At 47.7% G+C, this 7,004-nt stretch overlaps 1 pseudogene; it reads right to left on the bottom strand.

Annotated features, from left to right (window-relative positions):
* Positions 1 to 3,863: 3,863 nt before the first annotated feature.
* The window catches only part of LOC105505980, a 4,784-nt pseudogene continuing 1,643 nt past the window's right edge, over positions 3,864 to 7,004 (bottom strand).

The raw sequence follows: 7,004 nt of genomic DNA, 5'->3' as shown, positions 1-7,004 counted from the left end.
AAATACAAATTATATATATGAGAGCAGAAAATACAGATTATGTGAGCAGATACACATATATATTCCTTTAGAATTTACATAAACATATATTATGCATGTTTAGTACATATTTTTTCATTACTCAATAAGTGTTAGAGGCCTTTTGCTATCAACATACAGAGATTTACTTTATTGAAAAAATTGGTTGGGTGTGGCGGCTCACGCCTGTAATCTCAGCGCTTTGGGAGGCCAAGGCAGGCAGATCACTTGAGGCCGGGAGTTTGAGACCAGCCTGGCCAACAAGGTGAAATCCCATCTCCTGAAAATACAAAGATTAGCTGGGCGTGGTTTCGGATGCATGTAATCCCAGCCACTCGGGTGGCCGAGACCCGAGAATCCCTTGAACCTGGGAAGCAGAGGTTGCAGTGAGCTGAGATCACACCACCACACTCCAGCCTGGGCAACAGAGCAAGACTCGGTCTCAAAAAAAAAAAAGGTAAAAAACAATTTTTTGGCAGCCGTTTGGCTGTACTTAGCCTTTTACTTTCCCGCAATAGGTGTAAGGTAGAGGATTTAGGTATGGACTCAAACCACTGAGGCACAAATGAGGTTCAGAAGTAAGTGACGGAGCCAGGTCTCAACTTTCACGTTCTGAAACCAGCATTGTTTCCCAACAACCCTGTGGTACAGTTCTTTGTTATGGAAGTGAATTTACAGATGAGATTCCTTGTGCCAAAGAAACCCAGTAAGTGGAGAAGCTACAGTTCATCTCTTGTTTCATCTGGCCCTAGCCACATGCCCTTGCCACAGGGTCACACTACCTGAATGTCAAAGAATAGAGCAGCTCCACTGTTGCAAGGGCCCTATGAGGATTCGGGAATAGGGGAATTGCCCATTTCTACTGATGCGCCTCTGAGATGGTGCCTGTGCTTTCTCTAAGCAGCTAGTCCGCACTACCCACAGTTACCACCTGTGTCTGTCATTGTTTCTTGAATCAATCTAGACCTCACTTCCAAAGAACCCTAAAAACTCTGTCTGTGAGTCTTGGGGGAAGGAGGAGGGCAATGTAAAAATACTTCCATATTGTATTTCTGAGATATCTATTTCCCCTTTGTGATTATTTTGACTGCAAGTTTTACAAGATAGTAATTTCATCTAGCTATTGAAAAGTGCTCCTGCGAGATGGCTGCTGGGAAAAACCAGTGTTAGGACCACAAGGTAATATGAGATCCCTAGCAACTGGCTTGTGCCATGGAAAAACATGTCATCTGTTGGGCAGCTACTCCCTGAGCAGTGAGTGGGTGCCAGGCCCTGGCTGCCAGAGAGGAGGCCAGCTCCAGCGGGTGTAGGGGCCATGAGGAGTTGACTGTGGTAGTGATGGTGGTGGCTGCAGAATTCAAATGCAGCTGGCCCTTCCAGGAGCGTCGTGTGGTCAGTTTCCCTAGACAGCTCAGTACAACACGCTTGACAATGACTTGACTCTTTCTCTAAGCATTCTCTTTCCACCCACTGCCACGCATGTATTAGACAATTGGACATTTTCCCTTGGCCTGGAATGCCCTTCCCTGAATCTTTGCCAGCCTACTTGTATTTGTTCGTTTTCTTTTTTTGAGACAGGATCTCATTCGCGTTACCCACGCTCGAGTGCAATGGCCTCGACTTCCCAGGCTCAGGTGATCCTCCCACCTCAGCCTCCCAAGTAGCTGGGATTACAGATGTGTGCCATCATGCCCGGCTGATTTTTTGTATTTTTAGTAGAGAAGGAGTTTCAGGCTGTCTTCAGGTTGGTCTGCCATGTTGCCCAGGCTGCCCATGTCCCCTAGGCTCAAGTGATCTGCCTACCTCGGCCTCCCAAACTGTTCATTCTTTATGATGCAGATAGACACGGTCACCTTCATGAGGCCTTCTTTGATTTCTGCCTTGAACTAGCACTTGAAGCCCTCCTGTGAGCTCCTACAACACCTTAGCTTTAGTTCTTGGTACTTGCTCATGCAGCAAACAGATGTTATATGCCATGCCCCGTTCTAAGCATCACACCGCAGTGCAGCATCTAGTTTGTGTCCCCAGGCAGATTGTGAGCCCCATGAAGAGGGAGACTCTCTATGTTCTTTGCATTGAACACAGGGCCTGCACCTGGGGGATCCTCAAGGAGCACTTTGACTTTTGTGGGAGACATGGTTGCTCCTCCTCCTTTTTTTTTTTTTTGAGATGGAGTCTCTCTCTGTCACCAGGCTGGAGTGCAATGGCGCGATCTCGGCTCACTGCAACCTCTGTCTCCCAGGTTCAAGCGATTCTCCTGCATCAGCCTCCCAAGTAGCTGGGACTACAGGTACGTGCCACCATGCCCAGCTAATTTTTTGTATTTTTAGTAGAGACGGGGTTTCACCATGTTGGCCAGGATGGTCTCGATCTCTTGACCTCGTGATCCGCCCGTCTCGGCCTCCCAAAGTGCTGGGATTACAGGCTTGAGCCACCGCGCCCGGCCTAATTTTTGTATTTTTAGTAGAGATGGGGTTTCACCATGTTGGCCAGGATGGTCTCGATCTCTTGACCTCGTGATCCGCCCGTCTCGGCCTCCCAAAGTGCTGGGATTACAGGCTTGAGCCACCGCGCCCGGCCTAATTTTTGTATTTTTAGTAGAGATGGGGTTTCACCATGTTGGCCAGGATGGTCTCGATCTCTTGACCTTGTGATCCACCCGCCTCGGCCCCTCAAAGTGCTGGGATTACAGGCGTGAGCCACCGCGCCCGACCACGGTTGCTTCTTCTTAAGGTATTTCCTTTTAGCGAACGCAAATACCTATAGTTCATCAGTGACCGCTAGGTGCTATGTTGTGGAGGGAACAAGGAGTCAGACTACTAATTCCTGTGGAAGGAGCAGGGATGGAGATAAGAACAAAACAAAACTAAAACTAAAACTACAAAGGGAAAGCTTCACTTCTCTGTTGTGCATCTGACCTTGCAGGAAATGAGGTTAGCTGCCCTTAGTTGGCTCTGCAAAGCTCAGGGGCCTCTTTGGGTGCCTAGCAACAACTTGACTACCCAGAATGGTGATTTTGAAGCTGGGTGTGGTCTCCTGGGCAGGAAGCCACCAACACCGCCAGAGCAGCCAGAGCCTCCCCTTCACTTCCTCTGAGCCAAAACTCCACCTCCAACTGGGGCCAATACTTATTGTTTTGAGCCCTGTCTTAGAAACGCAAATGGACAGTTTCTAACCACAATAACTTCTACCACTTAGATGTGTGATGTCAGACAAGTCATGCCACGTTTCTGAGCTTCAGCTCCTATAGTTGTCTTGGTCTTGGCTTATTCTCAGGCAGGGTTACCCTAGCACAGCACCCCAGGTCCATAAATACTCAGTAAATGCTACTGTGTCTGAATCTGAATCTGCTTAATTAGGGGAAGATTCAGTGAGTGACCTTTCCTCAGCTATCCCTTGGATCTTGTTCTTTTGACCCTCTCTCTGCAAGTAGCTCCATCATCTCATGTCAAATTTCTATACATCAAATCCTGTTCTTGGCCAGGCATGGTGATTCACACCTGTAATCCCAAAAGTTTGGGAGGCCGAGGCAAGTGGATCGCTTAAGCCCAGGAGTTCGAGGCTAGCTTGGGCAACATAGCGAGATTCCGTTTCTACAAAAAATAATCAAACTAGGCAGGCATGGTGGTGCACACCTGTAGTCCCAGCTACTCAGCAGGGTGAGGTGGGCGGATTCCTTCAGTCCAGGAGGTCGAGGCTTCAGTGAGCCGAGATCGTGCCACTGCACTCCAGCCTGGGTGACAGAGTGAGACCCTGAGTCAAAAGAAAATAAACATATAAATAAAGGCCGGGCACAGTGGCTCACACCTGTAATCCTAGCACTTTGGGAGGCCAAGGAGGGTGAATCACCTGAGGTAAGGAGTTTGAGAACAGCCTGGCCAATGTGATGAAACCCTGCCTTTATTAAAAATACAAAAATTAGCTGGGCATGGTGACGCATGCCTGTAATCCCAGCTTCCCTTGAACCCGGGAAGCAGAGATTGCAGTAAGCCCAGATCGCTCAGTCGGGAGGCTGAGACAGGAGAATTGCTTGAATCTGGGAGGCAGAGGTTGCAGTGAGTTGAGATTGCGCCACTGCACTCCAGCCTGGGTGACAGAATGAGACTGTGTCTCCAAAAAAATTAAAAATAGGCTGGGTACAGTGGCTTACGCCTGTAATCCCAGCACTTTGGGAGGCTGAGATGGGCAGTTTATGAGGTCAGGAGTCCAAGACCGGCCTGGCCAACATGGCGAAACCCCACCTCTACTAAAAATACAAAAATTAGTTGGGCATGGTGGCGCGTGCCTGTAATCCCAGCTACTCAGGAGGCTAAGGCAAGAGAATTGCTTGACTGGGACCCAGGAGGCAGAGGTTGCAGTGAACTGAGATCGTGCCACTGTACTCCAGCCTGGGCTACAGAGCGAGACTCCAAATCAAAAAATAAAAAAATAGAAACATAAAAACATAAGAATATATAATAAATTTCACACATATATATAACATGCATCCTATGAAGTGTACAAATCTTAATTGTATGGCTTAATGAATTTGTACAAAGTGGGCATACCCTTATTACCACCTTCCAGGTCAAAATGCAGAATATTACGAGCACCTCAGAAGCTTTCCTTGTGCCCTCTCCCAACTGTTAACCTCCTGAAATACTACTGCCCTAGTGTTGTCTGTTACTGAACCAAAGGGAGTCCTTAGTGTCTGTCTTCTTGTGTTGAACACTATGTCTATGAGATCGTCCATCCCCTGAGCATCCTGCTTTTCCATGCCTGTGTACCTGAACACACCTGTTCATTCTGCCAGGACACAGCATGCTCTATCCTGGCTTGGCCAGTCTGGGCAGCTCCACCAGACACAGATCAGACCTTGCTCCTTTGGGAAAACTTCCGTGATCAGCTCTGAGTTTGAATCCCAGCCCTTCCACCTACCAGCTGTGTGAATTTGGGCAAATATGACTAACTTCTCCATGCCTGACTTTTGCTGATAATTTATATATTTCAGAGCTGTTGTGAATTTCAAGTGAGATAATAACACACTAAATACTTAGAGCAGTGCCTGGAGTGTAGGAAGTGCTTAACAAATGTTAGCTAGAACTATTGTGAATACTCTGCTTTTCCGATTCCTCTACACCTTATATATACCCTGTCCTAGTGATTGTTTTAATTACTATTATTATTATTTTGAGATGGAGTCTCGCTCTGTTGCCCAGGCTGGAGTGCAGTGGCGCAATCTCGGCTCACTGCAACCTCTGCCTCCCAGGTTCAAGTGATTCTCCTGCCTCAGCCTCCTGAGTAGCTGGGACTACAGGCACATGCCACCACACCTGGCTAAATTTTTTTGTATTTTTAGTAGAAACGGGGTTTCACTATGTTCATCAAGGTGGTCTCGAACCCCTTACCTCAGTGGATCTGCCTGCTTCAGCCTCCCAAAGTGCCGGGATCACAGGCATGAGCCAGCGCACCCACCCAGCCTCGTTTTAATTACTGTTTGTCCCACTGGGAGTCCTTAATTCCTTAAGCAGGGATTGTGTCTTATTGTATTTCTTTAACAGATTTCTATTGAGTATGTACTATATTCTAGCACTGAGGGTACAGTGATGAAGCAAGCCCTCGGATTTACTGGGCTTTACTTGGCTTTAATGGGAGGAGACAGATAGTAAGAAAAATAAAGAATTGAGACCATTTCACATAGAGATAAGCACTATAAGGGAAGCAAAACTGTGTGTGATAGTAGGTGGGGGGTGGTACTTAAGCTCAGACGGGGGAGGTCTTCTTGAAGAGTGGGTATTGGAGCAAATTCTTGCGGGGTGGAAAGGAGCAGGTGTGTACAGATAACCAAGGGGAACAGCAAGAGCAAAGGCTCTGAGCTAGGCAGAATAAACCCAGTGTGTCCGAGGAACAGCCACCAGGGCAGCATGGCTGGAGCCCAGTGAGTGAGTACGTGGTCTTGATGAGATTGGAGAGATGGACAAGGGCCTGCAGGATGGGGATGGGGTTGCTCAGTTATTTCTAGACTTTCCTCTTTCCCCTATCCTTTCTCATCCACCCTTGTTCAGTGACCCAGCTTATCTTCACCAGAGATGTGTAAGCAAGATGAAGGAGGCAAGCCTGGGCCAGTTAGAGAAAAGGCAAGAAGGAAACAGGTTTGGTGAGTTCTTTCCCTTTCTCTGCCTCCAGGAAGGGTCCAAGTCCCTAGACAAGCGTAATAATATGGGCATAAGTGGAGGAGGGAGGCTGAACAGCTGGAGGGGCTGCAGAGGGAGCAGATAGATCCCTTAGTGGAGGCAGCCCCAGCAGCTGTAGCCCCTTGTGATGCAGCAGGTAAACCAGGAACACAGCTGGAGTCCTGGCAGTAGGGTTGGGAGGCTCCTGGAGAGGTCTGGGCCGTGACCAGCCAGGGGAATCAGGAAAATGGGGTGGGCTGCAGTCTCAGTGATAGGAATTATACAACAACATCAACCTTTTGGCAACAACAGAGATACTTTAATATAATTATTTTTAACTTTAATTAATTTTTATTTATTTTTTTGAGATGGTGGTCTCACTCTGTTGCCCAGGCTCGAGTGCAGTGGTATCATCTTGGCTCACTGCAGCCTTGACCTCCTGGCTCAAATGATCCTCCCAGCTCAGCCTCCTGAGTAATTGGCACTACAGATGCACACCACCATGCCTGGCTAATTTTTGTATTTTTTTGTAGAGACGAGGGTCTTGCTGTGTGCCTAGGCTTTAACTTTTTTTTTTTTTTTTGAGACAGTCTCACTCTGTTGCCCAAGCTGGAGTGTGGTGGCATGATCTTGTCTCATGGTAACCTCCATCTCCTGGGTTCAAGTGATTCTCCTGCCTCAGCCTCCCTCTCCTACCACCATGCCCGGCTAATTTTTGTATTTTTTTGTAGAGACGAGGGTCTTGCTATGTTGCCTAGGCTTTAACTTTTTTTTTTCTTTTTTTTTGAGACAGAGTCTCACTCTGTTGCCCAGGCTGGAGTGCAGTGGCATAAT

Source organism: Colobus angolensis, unplaced genomic scaffold (genome assembly GCF_000951035.1).
Source record: "Colobus angolensis palliatus isolate OR3802 unplaced genomic scaffold, Cang.pa_1.0 Scaffold130, whole genome shotgun sequence".
In the NCBI taxonomy this organism is placed as follows: Eukaryota; Metazoa; Chordata; class Mammalia; order Primates; family Cercopithecidae; genus Colobus; species Colobus angolensis.
The sequence above is the reverse complement of the archived record's forward strand: the minus strand, read 5'-3'. Positions and strand labels throughout refer to the sequence as shown.